At 41.4% G+C, this 22,634-nt stretch overlaps 1 protein-coding gene across 2 annotated transcripts in view; it reads right to left on the reverse strand.

Moving 5' to 3' along the window:
* dlgap1a (discs, large (Drosophila) homolog-associated protein 1a) overlaps positions 1–22,634 on the reverse strand; it is an 889,543-nt gene that overhangs the window by 770,756 nt on the left and 96,153 nt on the right. For both annotated transcript variants that reach the window (XM_078540647.1, XM_078540646.1), the window contains exon 2: positions 14,589–14,671. The gene's annotated coding sequence lies outside the window, so the exon portion shown is untranslated. The remainder of the gene's footprint in view (positions 1–14,588; positions 14,672–22,634) is intronic.

Raw genomic sequence — 22,634 nt, forward strand, 5'->3', positions numbered from 1 at the left:
ATCTTTGAAAAAACTGCCTGGAATGTAAAAAAAAAACGATTGCTTGCTATTTCACTCTGTCTATTGACATAAATGTTCCAGACAGGAGAGAGGGAAACTGAACTGCTTTATCCTCTCCCCTTCTGTCCATAAGCAGAGGTGTTTTTGAATTATTTTTAAAATAGGCTGTGGGGTATTTCTCCAAACCTTCCGTTTGTGTAGTCCAATTTAATAACTCACAACAAACTCACATTATGATTAACTCAGAAGGTTAGTTTATTCACATTCAAACCTGGGGGCGGGGGTGGGGGGTGCACACGTGCACACACACATATACACACACATATAAAGATAGACAGAGAGAGAAAGAGAGTAAGGAGGGATAGATAAGAGGAAGATTTACAATCATGGGCAACAACAGGACAAACCACAGAAATGAATGTTAGTTCACGTGATTTCTAGAGTCTGAGAAGTCAAAGTCCACATGGTGCTTCCTTCATGGCGGAGTTCATTCCAGATGAGTTCCTGGTTGGAGACTGCAACACAAAAATCCTTGAAACGAATGATGCTGCAGCATGATTGGCTTTCTGTACTTAGACCGTCTGACAGGCGATAATCAGCGATGTTTAAAATCAAACAGGCTTCGTGGATTAGTGTGATGGTGGCCAGCTGCTTGGTCAGCCCGGAGCTACTGACGTTCTTTCTGGTTGATGTTGAAGCAGCAGTCTGAGCTGTGAGGCTAGAAATGTAATATTAAAATGATCGAAAAGGGTAGAAGCATGGGGTCATGTGACGTGGCCCATTAATGAGTTAATTTCAGCCTCGCAAGCAGTTTTGTGCTCCTGACTAAAACCCATTGTTTCCCTTAGGAGCAAAATGGTGGTCGATAACACTTCTTCAGGTATAATGAGTTTTGATGCCTCTGTCTTTGTTATTCTCCTGGCTGAGGGAGTCAGTTCGTCTGTTAGTCTACTTTCGTAATTATAATGTGGCCTTGCCATGGGGTGTGAGGTTCCACAAGGATGGGAGTGGAACCCTTTTGTTCTCGTAGTCTCTGTTGGAATGTTTCAGAACAGATGGCCAATATGTGAGTCATGTGACCTGAAGCAACCATTTTGTGGTTCAGCAGAAGTCCATTTTAACATAGCAAAGAAGAATAAAGTTTTGATACATACAGTTTTGATTTATTTTCATGTCTTATTGAAATAATGTTAGCATTAGGGATACCTTTACTGGATTAGTGCTGCATGACTGATTTCACAACCATCTACTATCACAGTACGGTGCCTATCATTTCAGTTTGATTGACAGCTCCTTGTGGTTATGGATTCTTTGAAGTGGGGCTATGAGTTCCAATTCCTATTTTTATACGGCATTATGCAATTAAATTAAATGTTTGTTATTATAAGGGAAAATGTAATTGGAGGAATGTAAATGTAGTAAATGGGTATTTATGAGTGAGAGGTTTGCTTTAGAAAAATAAAGTCTGCAATAGACAATTGGATTTTATTTTATTTCAGCATGTGTCCCAAGGTCCCATGGTGAATACTGGGTGAGTTGGCATGGTGGGTGTAAGGGCAAAGGGTGGGGGTGTTGTGGGCATGGGTTAGCATGAGTTGGCACTAAGCTGGCATAGGGGCTATAAAGGGCCAAAGGGGTGAATTTGCCTGCCACCAAATCTACCACCTCTTTGTTTAGGTGGAACCTTTTGTTCTTCATAGGCTACTCTACTCCCAAAGGTCCCCCATTGTTTGAGGAAATGAAGAGCTGATTCCCTACATCAAACCTTTGCCACACATTGTTCTGCCGAATTACCCTTCATCTCTTTTTGCCAGCAGATGGCAACAGTAGTATTTCAGAAAAGACTACACTTGAAGTCTTTCCCCTCTATTAAAAAGTACTTGATTGTCTACTTGAAGAGTCTTGACTTGAAAGATGATGGGCCTGGTGCAGGAAGGTGGGATTAGGCTGGGTAGCTCTTCATTCACCAGCACGGACATGAAGGGCCAAATGGTTCCTGTGTGGTAAATTTTCTATGATTTCTATTAAATTTTCTTCTTACTACCCTAAATTTAGTATGAAGGTCCTTTGGACTACTTCCACCTATGTTATTTGTTTCCATATGTGCAACAACTATTTGATATACAACTATACTGATTCCTCACCTGCTCCCACTAACATTCTGTCAACTTTGAACATCAGATCCTCGACATGCACCCAGCAGACAACATACCATTCAATTTTCCAGGTGCAGTTTGCACAGAATTTTATCCGTAAACCAAATAATCAAATCCCCTTATATCAAAACCTATTTGCTAGACTTTCTATTTTTCCCTCCTTTCCTAAGAGTCCTCTGGATTGCCTTAGTGAATGGCACAGCTTGACTCTCAAGGTTACATTATCTCCACCATGGGCCTCCACATCATCTCTTTCTAGAAGTGAAACAATTGGAAACTACAGTCAGGAATGAACGTTCCTACTGTACTACCTGACCACAACTTCTGGCCCCCTTTCAACTCCTCCTTTGAATATCATGTTCCTTTCTACTTCAACATCCAATGTGGTATTCTCAAATGCTGTATCTATAAAAACTTCTCCCTCCCTAATATTTTCACGTGACCAGTTCCTAGTTAACACTGGCTGCTTCAGCCTTGTGTACATGTGCCAGGGTGCAATTGTTGCAGATGAAACTCTTTAGAATCTGGACCTGGAAAACAAACTTCACAGCTGCTACAATGTACCAAGTATTCCATCTTCATGCAATTAAATGTTAAGCTTACCTGAATTAAAAATCATAAGGATAAATAAACCTTTTCATTTAAATTCCTTGAATTCTCTTCTCCCTTGTTTCAACGGTTTTGCCCCTCAGTTAATTTACTTACCACCTATTTCCCCCCACCCTGCATCCAATTCTCACTCTTACCGAACTCCCAATTAGAAAATCCTCACTCTGTTCCCAACTCACTACTTCCCGAGCTCACTAAGCTTTGTTCACGTTCTCAAGAAATCCAGTATTGGGAGAAAAGTTTGTTTTAAAATAGCTCTAGATGTAGGCCAGGATTTTCCAGCCCTGTTGCAGGTGAGGCAGCGCCCGAGCCAGAAGTCCATTGACTTGCGGTGGGACCAGAATATCGCGGCGGCGAATGGGATCCAGCACAAAGATAATTATTTGTCTTCCATATTGCTTACCGCTATAGAATTTCAATCATGCAAACAGAACAAATCTTTCTGCACAATGGTAATCGATATTAGAATACAAGAACTATTAATATTATGGTGAATTGTTATGCTTGCTGAGTTGTTGCAGTACATGTTGTAGATGGTAGACACTGCAACCATGTTGCACCATGGTAGATGGAGTGAATGTTTAAGGTGGTGGAGGATGGGATGGCAGTCAAGCAAGCTGCTTGGAGCTGCACATATCCAGTTAGGGTGGAGAGTATTCCATCACATTCCTGATTTGTGCCTTAAAGATGTGGAAAGGCTTTGGGGAGTCAGGAGGCATATCCTTTGTCTCAGAATTCCAAGCCCCGACCTACTCTTGTAGCCACATATTTATGTGGTTGTTCCTGTTAAGTTTCTGGTTAATAGTGGGGGATTTGCTGATGGTAATGTAATTGAATGTCAAGGAGAAGCCATTTCTCATGCCACAGTTGGGTGTAGAGCATTCCAATTTAGCAGTGCGATAACCTGTGTTGAATCTGTCCAGGCATTGGTCTCAATGCCAAATTTGTGGGTCCCTTTTTTTAAACATCCTGGTTGGATACCTAAAAAATACGTGAGATCCATTAAATATGTACATTAGGAGCCTTACGCTTGCTAAACTTTTCAGACTAATTTCTATCAATACAAATTTATTCATTTATTGAAATAAATAATAATTATCCACAGTAAGGGAATCATAAAATGTTGTAATAGTCACATCCATAATTGTTGCATCCATTATTTATGTTCTAACAGCCTGGAGCAGAAAGGTGCTACCAAGATACTGAACACATCAACCTTCTTTCTTTTTGCAATATACATTAATACAACTGCTAATCAAGATGGCACATAGAAGATAATAATAATCATTTATTATCAAATGCATCCTGAAGAAAGTGATACAATTCAATTCACTGTGATCATGTACTGGTTGATCCATGTCTGGGGGCCCAGATAGTAACAGTAAGCAGGAACATCTTGTCCTATTGTAATTTTTTTTATCATGATCCATTAACACCATAAGACATGCTGAAAAGCCATTTGATCGAAAATATTTAATATCATTTGGACTCAATTTTACATAATGTTTTTACAATTAAGGTGCAAGACAGTAATATACAATCAGCATACTTTAAATTGTTTTCATTTTCAAAATTTATATACTCCAATGTTACTGCTCAAAAGTGGCTCTTTTGGCTGGCATTGGTTCTTTATCAGCATTATTGCCATATTTTTCAGAAGTGGTTTGAACAAGATTCATGGGGCAAGACATGGACAACATTCAGTTTTGAGCTGATAAGTGATGAGTAATATTTGTGCCACGAAAACGCCAGGCAATGACCATCTCCAACAGGAAAGAATTCAATGAGCTCTCCTTGACATTTAACGACATTACCACTGGCAAATCCCTCACCATTAACCAGAAACCTAACAGGAAGAACCACATAAATACTGTGATGACAAGAGTAGGTCAGGGAATCCTGAGGCAAGGGGCATACCTCCTGACTCCCCAAAGCCTTTCCACCATCTTTAAGGCACAAGTCAGGAAGGTGATGGAATACTCTCCACCTAACTGGATGTGTGCAGCTCCAAGCAGCTTGCTTGATTGCCACCCCATCCTCCACCACCTTAAACATTCACTCTCTCTACCATGGTACAACATGGTTGCAGTGTCTACCATCTGCAACATGTACTGCAACAACTCAGCAAGGCTCCCAAACCCATGACCTCTACTGCCTAGAAGGGTAAGGTAGCAGGCACATGGGAAGACCGCCACCTGAAAGTTTCCCACCAAGTCACACTCCACACTGACTTGGAAATTTATTGCCATTCCTTCAACATCACTGGGCCAAAATCCTGGCACCCCTTCCCTAACAGAGTGGGAGTATTTTCATCACACAGACTGCAGCGGTTCAAGACGTCAGCTCACCACCACCTTCTGAAGAGCAATCAGGTATGGAAACAAATGCCAACCTTACCAGGGATGCCTACATCCCATGAACAAATAAACCAACTGCCGATCTTTTTATTTGCAGGGAACCATACCCAGTAGTTCTGAGCTATTGCTTACCATAAGCTTTCCTGTCCGACAATTGGCCAACCTCTCAATCTGGCCAACTGCTGAGTGAGAAAAGGAATTTTAAAAATTCTAATGTGGTCCGGCCATTAAATTCAGCAGAACCTCCTCCTTCCTGGTATTTTTAGGTTTTGTGGCTGCTGACTGGCATCCCCGCTCCCTCCTCAGTTCCTCATAAATATTGGGGCTCAATGTACCTCTATGCTTCAGCTGCTTAAACTGAAGGTACCTTTCATAATAATGGAAGTATGGTCCAGAGATTATGAGTATCACATATGAGTAAAGAACTCAATACTCTTGGTTCACCTTTCCCTGTATTTCCTAACTTCATTACATGATTTGTTTTCTGTTTAAAAAGTGGTTACAAACAATCTGCATGGAAAATAGATAAAAACCCTGCATACAGCAATAACTCTTTCATCAAATGAACATCAAAATTTTCACTGGTTAGTAAATAAACTAGGAGGGCTTGTTGAAGCTGCATCGACAAACGCATACATTCTTTCATTACAACATGGCTCATTTCCAGTCACATTTGAATAATCGGATGATATATGTTACATTGTCCACTAAGTTACACCGCGATACATCAAAAAATGCCATTTTAAATCTGGCAGTAACTCACTGGAGTTACCACCCATTTACTGGTCATGGTACAGTAACAGCTGCTGTTTGAAAATCAGCTCCTATTACATAATGTAAAGTAAAACTTATCCATTTAGAAGGACATATCTCTTGTGTTACAAAGCAACTAATTATCTTAATTGGTTTGGAATTTTCAAAATAAATTATGTTCTTAATATAATTACACCATAATCACCCTGTTCATTGGCGTTGCAATGAGAGGGCGATACCTTTCAGCTGCTCATAAATATTTTACTATTGTAAAACAATGTTCAAAACTGTGTCAACCATGATAACAATGTAATTCCTGAGTTCAGGTTACTCACCATTTAATGACTCAAATGTGCAAAACTCAGGTATTTCAAAATTAAGTCGAAATGATCCATTTCAGGTCACATTACTTTTATGTTTCTAAAATAACAGCATCTCTGAGCATCCTGCAATAAGTGTCCCAATTCAGTAAAAAGTGAACAATGGGGTTTCGCTATAATTTACTATCAAAATCAATTGGTAATGCTAAACAAAGTTTGTAACTGGTCTGGTCCTAAATCATGAATCTTCTAACTTTTGTGCTGTTATGCTTTAAAGTCCTACATTAGACAGATTATTTCATCTTCAAAAGGAGAAATGGAGGAATAATTTGAGAAATTGGCCGCAGCCAAAATAAAACAACATAACTACCTTGTTTACATGACAAATCTGTCATTCACTAAACTGGTTCAGTGCATGGTAGGAACAGTAATATATAGTATATATACTGGTATTTGCTTATTAGCAGTAGGAATTGTTACAGTAGTTATAAATAAATAAGAACAGATCAAAGGTGATAAAACCCTCTTCTTTTTTGCTACAGAGATCTTTTGGAAAATGAACATGAAACTAAATGCAGATTTAGTGGTGGCAAGTTCACAGTTATGGGAAATAAATTTGGCACCATTGTCATTAAATCTCAAAAGGAAGCCAAATGATAACTGATATTGACAATTAAAAGTTGCTGCTTTTGGGTGAAGGAGTTAGAGAAATTAGAGTTAAGGTTAATTTGAATGACAGAATAGTGTTGCTGTCAGGCCTCTTAAATATTGAAACATTTTAGCCATAGAGCCACTGAAAATGATTGGTTCTGTGGCTGGAATTTAATTGAGCCAGCCGGAGCGGGCATGACAGCAAGGGAGCCAAGAGAATCAGGTAGGAGCACCCACATCGAATTCCTGGCATCAGGAAAACTGTCCCCTATTAAGTTGTGAGTGGGAAGGGCTTGGCTCGGGAATCCTGCCTGACGTGGGCATCCCGCCTGCTGGCAGGGTGTCAGTTAGGCTCTTAATGAGCCACTTGACACCAATTGTCTGAGCCCACCAGAATTCAGTGGTAGCTTAGGAATTTAACAGGGCTCACACAGTTCTTTTGTGTCTCCTGAAGGCCAGTCGGGTTTGTCTGTGGCCTTGTAGGGATCCAGCAGCAATCCTCATTCTTGGCCTTGCAGCATTACTGGCAGCACCCACCGCTGCCCGTAGTACTGCCAACAATGGAGAGCTGACAGCCTCTGTTTGGCCAGCAGCTCTCAGGAGCAGGATTTCCGCCCTTCATTACATGGAAGGCCCAATGCTGGTCAGTTGTCAGGAAGATATAATAATTTTCATAATGTTATTGAAATTTATTGTAGAGTTTTCTTAACTTCAGTTCTTTGTAGACAGCAGCTTGAGGCTGCTGTCTAAAGTGGGGTCTGTGTCTATGGCTCTGTGTGTGTGTGTGTGTGTGTGTGACAATTGAATTAAAGGCAGCTGGTATAAGGCTTTGGTGTATTAGAATGTAAGCAGGTTTGAAATGTTAAGTAAGTAAACATAGGTGTAAAGGGAACATTTGCGTTTTTAAATAAACCAGACTAGCTTGAATTCAAAGGAGGTGTGAAATGTTTCATCTAGCCAGGAGAAGTTAAGAAACAGTGTGTTTATTTTTTCCAAAGATTACTGGTGAAATTGGTACTGTGAGAGATTTTTATTATTAGAGAAATAAAGTCCAAAGACATAGTGAAACAATGGGAATTTGCATTCAAAGGGGAAAACATGTATAAAGGAGAGAAGACTGTGTGTAAGGGTAGGCATTCTAAGATATAAAACAAGTGTGAAAAGCCTCCAGCATCTAAGCCTCAAGCTGATGTCTACAAAGAACTGAAGTTAAGAAAACTCACTTTGAATTCAACTGTTTCAGGGTATTGTGTGTTCCTTTGCCGGGGCCTTTTAAAATCTGTGTGTCTTATTGTTGCCTTAACAAAAGTGTAACCGGGAGTTAGATTAACTAGGGGATTTAGGAATTATCATTGTAGTAATATGTAGATCTATGTATGTACTTAAAATCATTTCTTCTATTAATAAAGGTTTAATTTAGTTTTGTAAGAAACCTATAAGACTCGGTGGTCTTATTACTACTGAATTCGAGGCATGCATCTCAAAATATATACAAGTTGCAAAACAAGTTGTGGCAGTTGTTTCAAGTTTCCCTCTGGGATTTGAGCAGCTCAGCATTTACCAACGGCTGTGCCATAACACAGTTAAGTGCCTGAGGGCATTTTAAAAATATTGGGCCTCCCCCACGGAAGCTCCCATGGGTTCTTCAGCTGGGGGATTGGAGGACCTCCATTGCTAGAACTAAATCCTGGCCTCTATTACCAATATAAATACTTCTAATTGAAATTCAATCCCCTACTAAAAATACAGATGTTTTAAATATGTTGAGATCAGTGTTTGTTGTATATTAATTGTGTTTAGTTGTATATAGCTGACGGGCTTGACTGGGGTTACTGGGTACTTGAGCACATAGCAAAAGACAGTTGTTGAAACGGTGGTGTGGCTGAGTTAGGAGGTGTATGCATGTAATGTTTAATTCTATAAAAAATGTAATACTGAGTAAAGACTGGCTCTAGTATCATCCTTCACCAACTGGCTTTACAGAATATACGAATCAGTTCCAGTAAAATACAGGGTGATTTTTTAAAAGAATTTTCAAGAAGTCTTCAAGCAGGGGCCCACCGCTGCTGAGGGTTAGGGACATTTCCTCAGACTTCTGAGAGACTCACATTAACATTTGTAGCCCACATTGGGTGAATTTGGCAGAACTCCTGGCCTAACCTGGGAACTCCCACTGACACACATGACATGAAAGGTGAGGGGGGAAACTGTTGAAGGGGGTGGGGTTGAGAGATGATTGGCACTCACTCCTCCAAGAGGAACCAGCTTCCTCCCTAGCTTTAAGTTCCTGACTGTGATCTGAGCCAATCCTGCCTGGTTGGAATTTTGTGCTCAAAATGTTTTTCTTAGCCATTGCAGAGAAAGGTAGATGGATAAATAAATATTAATAAACTGCATTAAAATAGATGAATATTTTATTGTCTGTTCAGAGTATGGATTTTATTGTGAACACCAAGAAATATACAATGACTTACTCTGATGTCAGATGCTTCTGGAGTGGAAATGCACAGAAAGTTCAGGCATGACAGGTTTGCTTCTGTGCAGTTTTTTGTAACAACTGATAAAAAGTAAGTAATTAATATCTACAATTTCATGCAGCTGTGTTGTGCCACGTGCAACATCTTTGTACAAATTGCCATGTAGTTTTGCAGCATTCACCTTTTATTTATGGTATTTTGATTACATTCAAGAAGAGGGTTGTCCTTTGACTCTGTGATGCTAGAACCATATAAATTTTATCTGAATTTTTAACTCCTTCCTAAGAGCAAAAATATAAGCAATAATAAGATTATTAATGTGTCATCATTAATCTTTATTACATTTAATTCTTCACTACGGTGCAGTTCTCAGGTAGTCAGGGTGTTTGTGCAACATTTTATTCATGATTACGCAAATTCCCTTTAATGCTTTTGCCATTTGAAAATAAAATCAAATGAAGTAGCATAAGTTTGAAACAGGTAATAATCCAAGAAAAGATTTAAACTTATATTCATATGAGTCTGGCAGATTCATTATTTTAGCCGTAGAAAATTATCATCATTTAGCTCAATTAACTAAACCACCAGTGAGTGATATTGGCTGACATTAAAAGAGAAATTCTAAGATTTTAAGAAATAGCAATTTAAAGTGGTGCAGAAGAATTTACACAGGAGAAGTATTCACACAGTACAGCTGATGGTTGCCACAGTTTGCAGATCAGGAAAGGCCAAAGGCTAAGGACTTAAGAAAGCCAATTAAGCACATGATAAGACAAAAGTACCCTGCAGGTTGCATTAGGACCAAAGAGAACATTGGAGATCAATTAAACTGAAGATGACTGAGAAATGAGTGCTCTTTAGCTCCCAAATCACCCACTCAATCGTCACAGTTGTCAATTTCGGCAGAATGGGCAATCCAAAAAAAACTTGCTGGGAAAATCCTGGCAGGGTTTGATATGCAATTTCAGAATTACATATCTCTCTATTAAATACTATTCTAAGTCTTTCTCTTCCTCACTCGCCAAGCATAAAGAGAATTTTTTTACTGTGGCCTGAGATGTAGTTTCAGGCCAAAAGTTATATTTTAATGATAGTTATGCTGATGTGCGGCTTCTGTAATAAGTAGTTTGGCTGTCAGTAACTAAAGGTGTTACCATACCCTGGAGAGATTTGACAATGAGCTGAATTTCTTCAAGTATACCTATGACAGTAATTCCATCAAACGACTTTTCTTCCCTCCTCTTCAGTGTTTGGCATGACACATGGCAGGCCATCTCTTTTTCATTTAAACTCTATGCTTCAACAGGTAGGCCTTCAGCTATTGCCTCAGAGCCAACCCAGACATTCAAACCCTCATACCTAACAACATTCTGTCTGATGATAGTACTGTGAAGGATGAGACCTTAACTTTATTCAGCATTTCTGTTCTGCAAGATGGAATTGAACTGCGGGATTGCACACTATCCTTTTATGTCTTCTGCCTGGGTTTGAATCCAGATCAAACTGATGGGAAGGCAGTCTCATTTCTTTCAGTAAAGGTTCAATGTGAAATAAGTGTCTCCTTCCAGCTCCTAATGGCAATATGCCCACAGTTTAAGGAGAATGCTAAATTGGCAAACTCACTCAGAGGTCAATTGACATAGGAAATAGAATACAATCACACTTGGACCATAGATGATGCTCATCTGAGTTAAAATTAAGAAACACTTTGGGAAAGAGTACAGGGAGGTTTACCTATAACTAACTAGTATAACTTGATTTGGAAGACTTACGGCTGGATTTGCGTCAGGGAGACGGCAAGCATGAATGCGGGAAGTTCCTGATCCCGTAAACGTGGCTCCGTCAAGAGAGATCCCGCCTGCCATATTTTCATTCTGGGAGGGTGGGACCAGGACAGCGTTGTCCCTCTGGAGGCAGTTCCGAGGCAGCAATGGAGGCAGGTGGATGTCGAGGCTGGCAGGCCAGAAGAGCCATCTCTGTTTTCTAGGACATCAGCCCAGTTTTAATCATGATTGTCAGGCCTCAAGCTCTCACCCCCACTCCCACCCTCCATGCCCCTCCTCGCTTCCTCATATCTAGAATGCCCACTCCATACATCCAACATCTCCAATGCCCCCTCCATGCCCCTTCATATTCCCCATGCCCCTTCCATGTCCCCCATGTATCTCCCATACCCACTTTCCCAGTATCCATTATGTACAGGGCCAAAGAGGCACTGCCACGTCTGGCAAGTCTTTGAAATGCCCATGAAACTGTCCTAATAAGCAAAGAGGCTTTGAAAATCTGAAAAACAATTGGTCAGCTTACAACATCAAAAAGCATTTATCAACCATAGCAATTCATAGCATCAATAACAAAAAGTGTTTATCCAATTCACACCTCTTAACCTTTTATAAATAAACACACAGGCATTGCAAAACTAAATAAAAAACTCATTACAAGGTAATAAAGTTGTCAAAGTTTGCACTCCTCTCTGCAGCTGTGTCAACATTGGCTGTAGACAGCTAAGTTCATTAGTCACTCTTGGAGCTCAGTCAACTAAACATTACCTTCCATGTTTCATAAACCTGAGTTTATCCAAAATTCTACTGCCCATGACCAAAACCCAATTCAAGGCCTGCTCACCAATCATCCCTGTGCTTGCTGACCTGCATTGGCTTCCATCCCACTAATGCCTTGATTTTAAAACTCCCCTCCTCATAAGAACATAGGAAATAGGAGCAGGAATAGCACGTACTATCTGGCAAGCCTGCTCTTTTATTCATAAGATCATGGCTGATCTTCCACATAGCTTTCCTGCCCTATTCCATATCCCTTGATTTCCTTTGTACCCAAAAATCTATTTATTTCATCCTTGAATATACTCAACAAATGTGCTCTGGGATTGAGAATTCCATGATTCACAACCCTCTGAATGAAGAAATTTCTCCTCATCCCAGTTCTAAATAGCCGACCGCTTATCCTGAGACTATCGCCCCCTGGTTCTAGACTCTCCAGTTCAGGGAAACAGTCTCTCAGCATTTACCCTGACAAGCTCTCTAAGAATTATAGGCATTGCAGTGAGATCACCTCTCATTCTTCTAAACTCCAGAGAATACAGACCCATTGTACTCAATGTCTCCTCATATGAGAACTCTCCCACCCTAGGAATCAACCTTTGCTACACCGTCTCTAAAGCAAGTATACCCTGTAAACATGTGTGATCTGACCAAAGCCTTATGTAATTTCAGCAAGACTTCCGTCCAACCTTGCATCCAATAACTCACCAATAAAAAGAGGTTTTGTCTGGTTTGTTACCTTATGGCATGAACAGCAAACCCTACGCTATATGCAGAATGCGGGGCTGGTGTATCCCAACTGGGCTACAAGAGTAAATCCCTGCGCATCTGCTATAAATCAGCATGCCTTAAGTTACAAAAGAGAGCAGAAGCACTGTTTGTTCATGACCAAGGCCACCCTGACCATATAGATGGTTAACCAAGATCATAGCCTCTGCTATTTGTTAATTCTCTTGTTGTTTAATAGTCAGAAGGATTTTCCCTCCACCTGGCACAGAAATTTGAAGAATATTCACTTATGAGAGGTGTTGGATTTAAACCAAAAGGCAATATACTGCAAATATTGAAAATGTAAAATATATTTACTTTAATTCAGTTTATTTTCTTTCTCCAAAAGCCGCCAGGCTCCTGCATCCATTGCTTTAGCAAAGTTTTATTTCTCTCTCTATCTCCTTGTGTCCAGCCAAATCTGTTAATTTTCTGCTGAGTTTTCACTCTCTCATGTCCAAATCCCTCCATGATTTCAACCCTCCCTACCTATATAACCTCCACATCCATAGAAGCCTACACAAATTCTACATTCCAGCCTTTTGTGCATCCCCCACTCCCATCACTCCACCATTGGCAGCCATGCCATCATCTTATAGCAAATAGCGACCATCAGAAACTTACTTGCTAAAGGTAGATTTAAGTTCTTATAATTCATTGGCTATGAAATATTCTGGAAAGGGTATATGAAAGGAAGTATATAAATCCAACTACTTTCTTACATAGTGCGCAAAACTGAGTGGAGCTCCCTAAGGCAGGCAGAATAGCAGGCAAGCTGGGATAATCGTGTGGGAGGCCTTGCATCCAACTTCCAGCAGCAGGAAAACTGCTCCATATTTAGTGAGCAGCAGGAAACTCGCCTGCTAGTGGCAGGAAGGCAATGGGGCTCATTAATAAGCCATTTAAAACCGATTATTCCTGGGTTCACTGGGGTTTGATGGTGGCTCAGGGATTACAGGACACTCGCACAGGTCACCCATGCCTCCAGCCACTGCCCAGCAAACCCTGTAGGTTTTGCCAGTGGCCTACTAAGGGGTGTCCCTCATTCACAGGCGCTCAGTGCCCGATCGAGGAACCCGGCATCAGAAAGAGGGCGGCCCACTGAGATCCACCTCCTGCTCTTACATCTGACCACCCTTCCTCCACTCAACTTGCTGGTAGTCTCCTCCCACAGCCCCTGTCCTACCCCACATACCTCTTTCCAGGGATCCAGTAACGATCCCCTGGTGACGGCCCAGTATGTTCCCCAAAGCAGCCACTGCTCCCAGTGGTGCTGCCAGTAATGGAGAGCTGCTGGCCTCTGATCGGCCAGCAGCTCTCAAGGGTGGGATTTCCACCCTGCTGAGGACTTAATCCGATGTGAGGCCTGACGCAGTCCAGGTAAGCGTCTGATTACCTTGCAATTGTGTCAGGCTTCCCAGAGAAAAGCAACGCAGGGTCCCCGCTGATTCTCTATCCAATGGGTGGGATCCTCATCACCAACATCAAATTCCACCCAGTGTCTCTGCTAATGCAGTAAATTGCCATTGCCCATGAGAAATCACAATTTTAATCAAATAATTATTTCTAATACAAGTTTTAAACAATGTAATGAATATTTACTTTTATTGGTTTGTAATTTTGTCAGCTCACTTTTCTCCATAAATAGCTTTCATTTTGATTCATGTTTTCCATATTACTTTAGAAATTAATTCACAAATCATCCTTAACGCTTCATTCAGCTACATGTCTCCCTCATGTCTGCAATGGTTCTATTTATTCTCGAAAAAGATTCAGAGAAATGAATTTTCCACACATGCAATTGTAACAGAGGTACTTCTGCTTATTTTACAGCCAACATCTCTGAGTGTGTAACATATGACATTGTTGGCAAAGGATTGCATCATTTGCATGAGCAACTAATCAATCTTTTTTAGAAGATGGCAAAAAGAGAACTTACTAATCATGGAAGCAGGGCCTGGATTAACAACTGGTATTTGATAGTGCAAATAGTAGTCTCCCTCCTTCAAACAGCAAGGCAGCCTGTGGGAAAGTTAAAAGGGCAAAATTTTAACAGCTTCTTCGCTTTGTCAGCCAACCATATGTAGTATTAACAAATGTAAAAGAGTCAGGCTCCAAGCCTTAGGTCTTGAGCTTGTCACATGGCAGTACCCAGTGCTACAAAGGTCACTTATAATCTGCTTAAGTATTTGTTACTGTGTAAAGAACAAATTGAATAAAGAGCGCAATGTGCTTATACATATTAATAAATGGTTTTGGGTTCTACAACTGCATCCAGAATTTAATTTGAACCAGTGGAGAAGGTTATGTGAAATAGGAATGCTAAATATAAAAAGAACATTTCAGCCGAACCCAGTAAGGTGTAAAGATATTTAGGCCAATTTTAATTCTGTCTTCTCGGTGGAAACCAAGTGGCAGGCAGCTAAAGCGACGTACCCATTCTGACCCTGCTATCTCCCTGCAGGTTGCAATGTTAAACTCTCCTTTTTGGTAAGCAGAGGGATATGGAGCGTAAGGCAGTAAGATCCACCTATAAATATGCAGATTGGGATCTGATGGCAGTAAGGGCACAACTACAATTTTAATTGGAGACTTGTGCAGAGAAGCTGCTGTGCCTTCCCCACCAAGCCAACATTTTTTTCATTCGTGGATAGGTGTGTGGATGGTAACATCAGCATTTACTGCCCATATGTAATTGTCCTTAAGAAGGTGGTGGTGAACCTTCTTCTTGAGCCCCTGCATTTCATATAGTGAAGCTGTTAGGTAGGGAGTTTTGGCATTTTGACACAGTGATGACAAAGGAAAGATAGCATATGTCCAAGTTGAGATGATCTGTGCCTTTTAGGTAACTTGAAGTTGATGTTGTACCTGTGCACAGCTGTTCTTATCATCCTAGGTGGTGGAGGGCACAGATTTGGGAAGTGCTACAGAAGAAACCTTGGTGAACTGGCTGCGACACCTCTAAAAGAGGTACAGGGAAGTATGTTAATTTTTTCTTTTTATTTATATCCTTGTAGGTTAAGAGCAGGGGTGCTCCTCTGGGCCCCATATGGAAATATTGGGCCTTCCCTGACCTCAGCCATCTTCCCATTCTCCAGATTGCAATGTCCTCCCAAAGCCCATCCAAACCACTTAGTCGAGTGTTGCAGCCATTGCTTTAGGTCTCCAGCAGCAGCCTTAGTATCCTGCTACCTACTGGATTTGACCAGCAGGATGATGGGGTCCACATGGATGAGTTCCAAGTCTCTTTGATCTCATGATGTACAGGGTCAAAGGCTTGTTGCCGAGCTTGACCCCTGTCAGCACGACTCCCACTGGGAATAAAAATTGGCCCTAATACTTCCCTCCTTCTCAAGAACAATTAAGGATGGGCGATAGGTTTTTGTCTTGCCCACGATGCCCATTCCCATGAACGATTTTTTAAAAATTGATATGCGAAGAGGCAGGAATGTAACAAAACAGGAATAATTATACACAGGAGAAAAGGTAAATTATTCAATTCATATCCTAGGACTTTGTGAGCTGAGTTCCTCAGACTGACTTTCAATGATACTTAAAATTGCTTATAATTCACATTTGGAAAAGAATATGTACAGAATTGTCCAAAAGTTATACCATGCCATATTAGCTGGCTGACAATTAATGCTTTAAGTTAAAACAATCTTGTCAAAAACAACTTGTATTTAGTTAGCACCTTTAACATAATAAAACATCCCATGGCACTTCACAGGAGCATTGTAAAGCAAGATGTGCCGCTGAAGAACTTAAGGCAATATTAGGGCAGATGGCCAAGAGCTTGGTCAAAGTGGTGTGTTTCAATGACTGCCTTAAAGGAGAGGGGTGAAGAGGCACAAAGGTGTTGGGAGAGAATTCCAGAGCTTAGGGGTTAGGCAGCTAAAAGCATGGCCAGCAACAGTGGAGCAATTAAAATCAAGAAGCCAGAATTATATGGTTGCAGATATCTCAAAGGGTTCTGGAGCTTGAGGAGATTACAGAGATAAGCCATGGAGGGATTTGAAAACAAGGATGAGAATTTTAAAATCAAGACGTTGCTCAACTGAGAGCCCATGTCGGTCAGTAAGCACAGGGGTGATGGGTGATGAATGACGTCAAGCTTATGGAGGGTAGAATGTGGGACACTGCCCGGGAGAGCATTGGAATAGTCTGGAGGCAACGTGAAGGTTTCTGTACCAGGTGAACTGAGGCAAGGGACAGAGTCGGGAAATCTTATGGACGTGGAAATAGGCAGTCTTCATGATGGTGCGGATCGGAAGCTCATCTTAGGGTAAAACATGACACCAAAGATATGGCTCAGTTTCAGACAGTTGCCAGGGAGAAGGATGGAGTCGACAGCAAGGAAACAAGAGTTTGTAGCAGGAAATGAAGACAACTGCTTCAGTCTTCTCAATATTTAATTGGAGGAGATTTCTAATGCTCATCCAGTACTGTATGTTGGTTAAGCAATTTTACAATTTAGCAACAGTGGAGGAGTCAAGAGAGGAGGAATTGGGTGATGTGGTGTACATATACTATAAAATATATGTTAATTGATTTTTAAAAATGGATATGCCTCTGTTAAAATCGTGAACAAAGTAATTCATACAAATGCGTTGAACAAATTCAAATTCCTGGAAATGTTACTTCAGTAAACTAGCATAACGTGCAGCATTTGCAACCAAATTGCTAAATTGTTCAATCTAGACTAGTTGCCATGGGTCTTCGTTCAATAAGCAGCAGGGTTTGTGCAAATGTCAAAACGCCCTGTATTCGCTGGTGTGCTTTACAGAGCATGAAATTAAAAATGACAGAACTAAGGGTCTCAAGCCATTTATTGTATTCTTTTTTCCCTGCAAGTACTTACAGGTAGATTACATCTTTATCTGCCTCAACTCAATTTGTCTTAAATTATGTTCAATGAAAGCACCAATGGAAATTCTTCTGCAGGGATGGTATTTGATAAAAAATTAACTGCTGGATGCTTAACAGAGATGAAAATGAAAGCACATCTGAATGATGCAGAACCCTGTCACAATTTTAAGCAATGGTCCAAAATATTAAATCTAGCATAGGTCTAACATAGTCTATTGATAACCATTTGCAGCAAAATATTTAGTAAGGACCTTGGGCTAGACGTTGAGAGGTGTCCATGATTAATTTATTCATGTACTTAACAGTATTGATTTTTCTATAATGGTATTCTGAATTTTTTTTTCGCAGCTTTAAACATTTATATTATCTGAATTAAGGAGTGTGGAACCTCAGGAGCAGTGGACAAGAGTTTATAAAAATCATGCTCATGGTCTTGTTTGCAATTTTCCTGCAGGCAATTTTCTATACATGTCATGCTACCAGTATGCATGGATAATTTGACATAGAAATTTTTATTTAAATAACAAATTAGCTTATTTCAATTAAGACCCTCATTTAACCTTACAATTGCAGGTGAGTGACCACCCACAGGATCAGCTTTGGTTTACATGCAAAGAAAGCGTATTCACTGGAGTGTAGCTTTGGGCTGCATTAGATTGCTTCAGTTGCAGTTTGGTGACAGAGGGTTTTAAGGGTTAATTTCTATCTAAAGTCTAATCTTTCTTTAATTTAGCAACTAACTAAAAGATGCTCGTTGGGTTGGGAAAAGGTGAGTTTTAGTCCAGCTTCAAAACAGGCTCTGCTTGCAGCTGCAACTAGTAAATAAGTTAACTGGCTTAAACAGGTTTTCAGAAGTTAGATTCAGACAGCATAAAAGCAAGCCACCAACAGTGCTGCTTTTGTCTGCACTGGAGTGGAGTGCTGCTTTGGGCTGCACTGGAGTGAGTGCTGCTTTGGGCTGCACTGGTGTGGAGCGCTGCTTTGGGCTGCACTGGAGCGCTGCTTTGGGCTGCACTGGAGCGCTGCTTTGGGCTGCACTGGAGCGCTGCTTTGGGCTGCACTGGAGCGCTGCTTTGGGCTGCACTGGAGCGCTGCTTTGGGCTGCACTGGAGCGCTGCTTTGGGCTGCACTGGAGCGCTGCTTTGGGCTGCACTGGAGTGCTGCTTTGGGCTGCACTGGAGTGCTGCTTTGGGCTGCATTAGAGTGCTGCTTTGGGCTGCATTAGAGTGCTGCTTTGGGCTGCATTAGAGTGCTGCAGTTGGAATTTAGTGAGAGAGGGAGCTTGATTAAGAGGGATCCTTTCATTTTCTACCTTACCTCAGTAAGAAGAGCAGCATCCTTGGTAAGTCGGATATTCTCTAAACTAGAGTAAGTAATTTAAGGGCAGGTCGTGGCAGGATAGCTCGGCCAGTGGAATGCTCCTCCTGTGCAATGTGGGAAGTGAGGAAACTTCCAGTGTCCAGTGTGACTATGTGTGTAGGAAGTGTCTCCAGCTGCAGCTACTCGAAATCTATGTTTCAGAGCTGGAGCTGCACCTGAAGTCACTGTGAAGCATCCACAAAGATGTGATCTTCGTGAATAGCACATACAGTGAAGTGGTCATACTGCAGGTAAACAGTGTACAGGCAGAAAGGGAATGGGTGACCGCCAGACAGAGTAAAAACATGAGGCAGGTAGTGCAGGAGTCCCCTGGGTCCATCTCCATCTCCAACAGATTTTTTGTTTTGGATACTGCTGGGGGAGATGGTTTCTCAGGTGAATGCAGCAAGAGCCAAGCCCATGGCACCACAAGTGGCTCAGCTGCACAGAGTGGGAGAGCAATGGTGATAGGGGATCCTAACGTAAGGGGAACAGATAGATGTTTCTGTTGTTGTATACGTGACGCCAGAATGGTATGTTGCCTCCCTGGTGCTAAGGTCAAGGATGTCACTGAGTGATTGCAGGACAGTCTGAAGGGGGAGGCTGAACAGCTAGCGGTCATGGTCCATATCGGTATGAACGACATAGGTAAAAAGAGGGATGATGTCCTGAAAGCAGAATATAGGGAGATAGGAAATAAATTAAAAGCAGGACCTCAAAAGGTGGTAATCTCAGGATTACTCCCAGTGCTACGTGCTAATGAGGTCAGGAATAGGAGAATAGACCACATTAATGCATGGCTGGAGGGATGGTGTAGGAGGGAGGGATTTAGATTTCTGAGGCATTGGGACGAATTCTGAGGAAGATGGGATCTGTACAAGCTGGACGGGTTGCACCCCAGCAGGACCAGGACCAATATCCTCGCAGGGGTATTCACTAGTACTGTGGGGGTGGGTTTAAACTAGATTGGCAGGGGGATGTGAACCCGAGTGGGGAGACACAAGAGAGGGAAGCAAAGACAGGAATGAAAGACAGAAAAGTAGAAAGCAAAAGTGGAAGGCTGAAGAACAAGGGCTAGCAGCAAATAGGACTATAGTACAAAAAAAAGTGTAAAAATGTTAAAAAGACAAGCCTAAAGGCACTGTATCTGAATACACGGAGCATTTGCAATAAGGTAGACTGATTAACAATGTAAATAGATGTAAACGGGTATGACATGATTGCGATTACGGAGACATGGCTGCAGGGTGACCAAGGCTGGGAACTGAATACCCAAGGGCACTCAATATTTAGGACGGACAGGCAAAAATGAAAAGGAGGTGGTGTGGCATTGTTAGTTAAGGATGAAATCCGTGCAATAGTGAGAGGGGATATTGGCTCAGAAAATCTAGATGTAGAATCAGTCTGGGTGGAGCTAAGAAGCAACAAGGTGCGGAAAACATTAGTGGGAGTTGTCTATATGCCACCAAACAGCAGTGATAAGCTAGGGGATGCCATTAAACAGGAAATTAGAGATGCATGTAACAAGGGTGCTACAGTAATCATGGGTGACTTTAATATACATATAGACTCGGCAAACTAAATTAGCAATAATACTGTGGTGGATGAATTCCTGGAGTGTGTACTAATGGTTTAGACCACTATGTTGAGGTACCGACTGAAGAACAAGCTATCTTAGATTTGGTATTGTGCAATGAGAAAGTATAATTAATAATCTTGTTGTGCAGGATCCTTTAGGGAACTGTGATGATAACATGATGAACTCTTCATTAGGATGGAAAGTGAAGTAGCCCGATTTGAAATTAGGGTCCTAAATTTTAACAATGGAAACTACGAAGGTACGAAGAGTGAGTGGCTAAGATAGGTTGGGAACTTCATTAAAAGGATAAACAATGGCTAATATTTAAGGAACAAATGTATGCATTGCAACAGTTACACATTCCTTTCTGGTACAAAAACACAACAGGAAAAGTGGCCCAACCATGGCTAACAAATAGTATTAGATCGAAAGAGGGGTCATAAAAATTTGCTAGAAAAAGTAGCAAGCCTGAGGATTGACAACAGTTTAGAATTCAGCAAAGGAGGACCAACAGATTAAGTGGGGAAATATAGAGGATGAGAGTAAACTTGCAAGGAACATAAAAACAGACTGTAAAAACTTCTGTAAGTATATAAAAAGAAGAAAAATTAGTGAAGTAGGTCTTTACAATCTGAAACGGGGCAATTTATAATAGAGAGCAAGGAAGTGGCAGAGCAATTAAATGACTACTTTAGTTCTGTCTTTATGGAGGAAGACACAAATAACTTCCCAGAAATACTCCGGGACCAAGGGCCGAGTGAGGAGGATTTGAAGGAAATTATATGTTGGCATGGATTGAGAATTGTTTAGCAGACAGGAAACAGAGTAGGAATAAATGGGTCTTTTTCAGAGTGGCAGGCAGTGACTAGTGTGGTACTGCGGGGATCAGTGCTTGGGCCTCAGGTATTGACAATGTATATATCAATGATTTGGATGAGGGAATCAAATGTAATATTTCCAATTTTGCTGACGACACCAAACTTGGTGGGAATGTGAGCAATGGGAAGCATTTTAAGAGGCTTCAAGGTGATTTTATCAGGTTGAGTGAGTAGGCAATTACATGGTAGATGCCATATAACATGGATAAGTGTGAAGTTATCCACTTTGGTAGGAAAAACAGAATGGCAGAATATTATTTAAATGGTGATAGACTGGGAAATGTTGATGTACAAAAAGACCTGAGTATCCTCGTACACCAATCACTGATGCAGGTGCAGCAAGCAGTTAAGAAGGCAAATGGTATGTTGACCTTCATTGTGAGAGGACTTTGGTACAGGAGCAAAGATGTCTTACTGCAGCTGTACAGGGCTCTGTTGAGACCACACCTGGAGTATTGTGTGCAGTTTTGATCTCTTTACCTAAGAAAGGATATACTTGCCATAGAGGGAGTGCAGCGAATGTTCACCAGACTGATTCCTGGGTTGGCAGGATTGCTGTATGAGGAGAGATTGGGCCGACTAGGCCTGTATTCACTGGAGTTTCAAAGAATGAGAGGAGATCTCATTGAAACATATAAAATTCTGACAAGGATGGACAGACTGGATGCAGGGATGATATTTCCTGTGGCTGGGGGGGGTGGTGGTTTAGAACAAGGGGTCACAGTCTAAGGAAAAGAGGTAGGGTGAGGTGAAGAGAAACTTCTTCACCCAGAGGGTGGTGAACCTATGGAATTATCTACCACAGAAGGCTGTGGAAGCCAAGGGCAGAATTTTACGAGTCAGCGAGCAGAGGCGGGGCCCACTCACCGGCACGTAAAATGACGCGCGGTGACGTTGGGGGGAACTCTCGATGTCACCGCACCTGATTTAAATTTTAGGAAGGCGGGGGCACAGCGAAATCAGCTGCGTACCCGCCGACCTGTCAGTGGCCAATTGAGGCCATTGACAGGATTAATTAAGCAATTAAAGGACCTGCCCGTCCAACCTTAAGGTGGGCAGGCCAGGAGATCCGGCGGCAAATAGAGAAAACATGAAACCTCATCCACCGGCGGGATGAGGTTTCATGTAGGCTTTAAAAAATTGAAATAAAGATTGTGTAAAAACTATGGACATGTCCCAACTCATGTGACATGAGGGGGCATGTAAGGGAAATTTTATTTTTCTATTTTTGTCATTTTTATATTTACAGATGATCTCCCTGAGGCTGCACTTAGCCACAGGGAGATGAGTGCGCTCTTTC

The sequence above is a fragment of the Cetorhinus maximus genome, chromosome 4, assembly GCF_964194155.1.
Source record: "Cetorhinus maximus chromosome 4, sCetMax3.hap1.1, whole genome shotgun sequence".
NCBI lineage: Eukaryota > Metazoa > Chordata > Chondrichthyes > Lamniformes > Cetorhinidae > Cetorhinus > Cetorhinus maximus.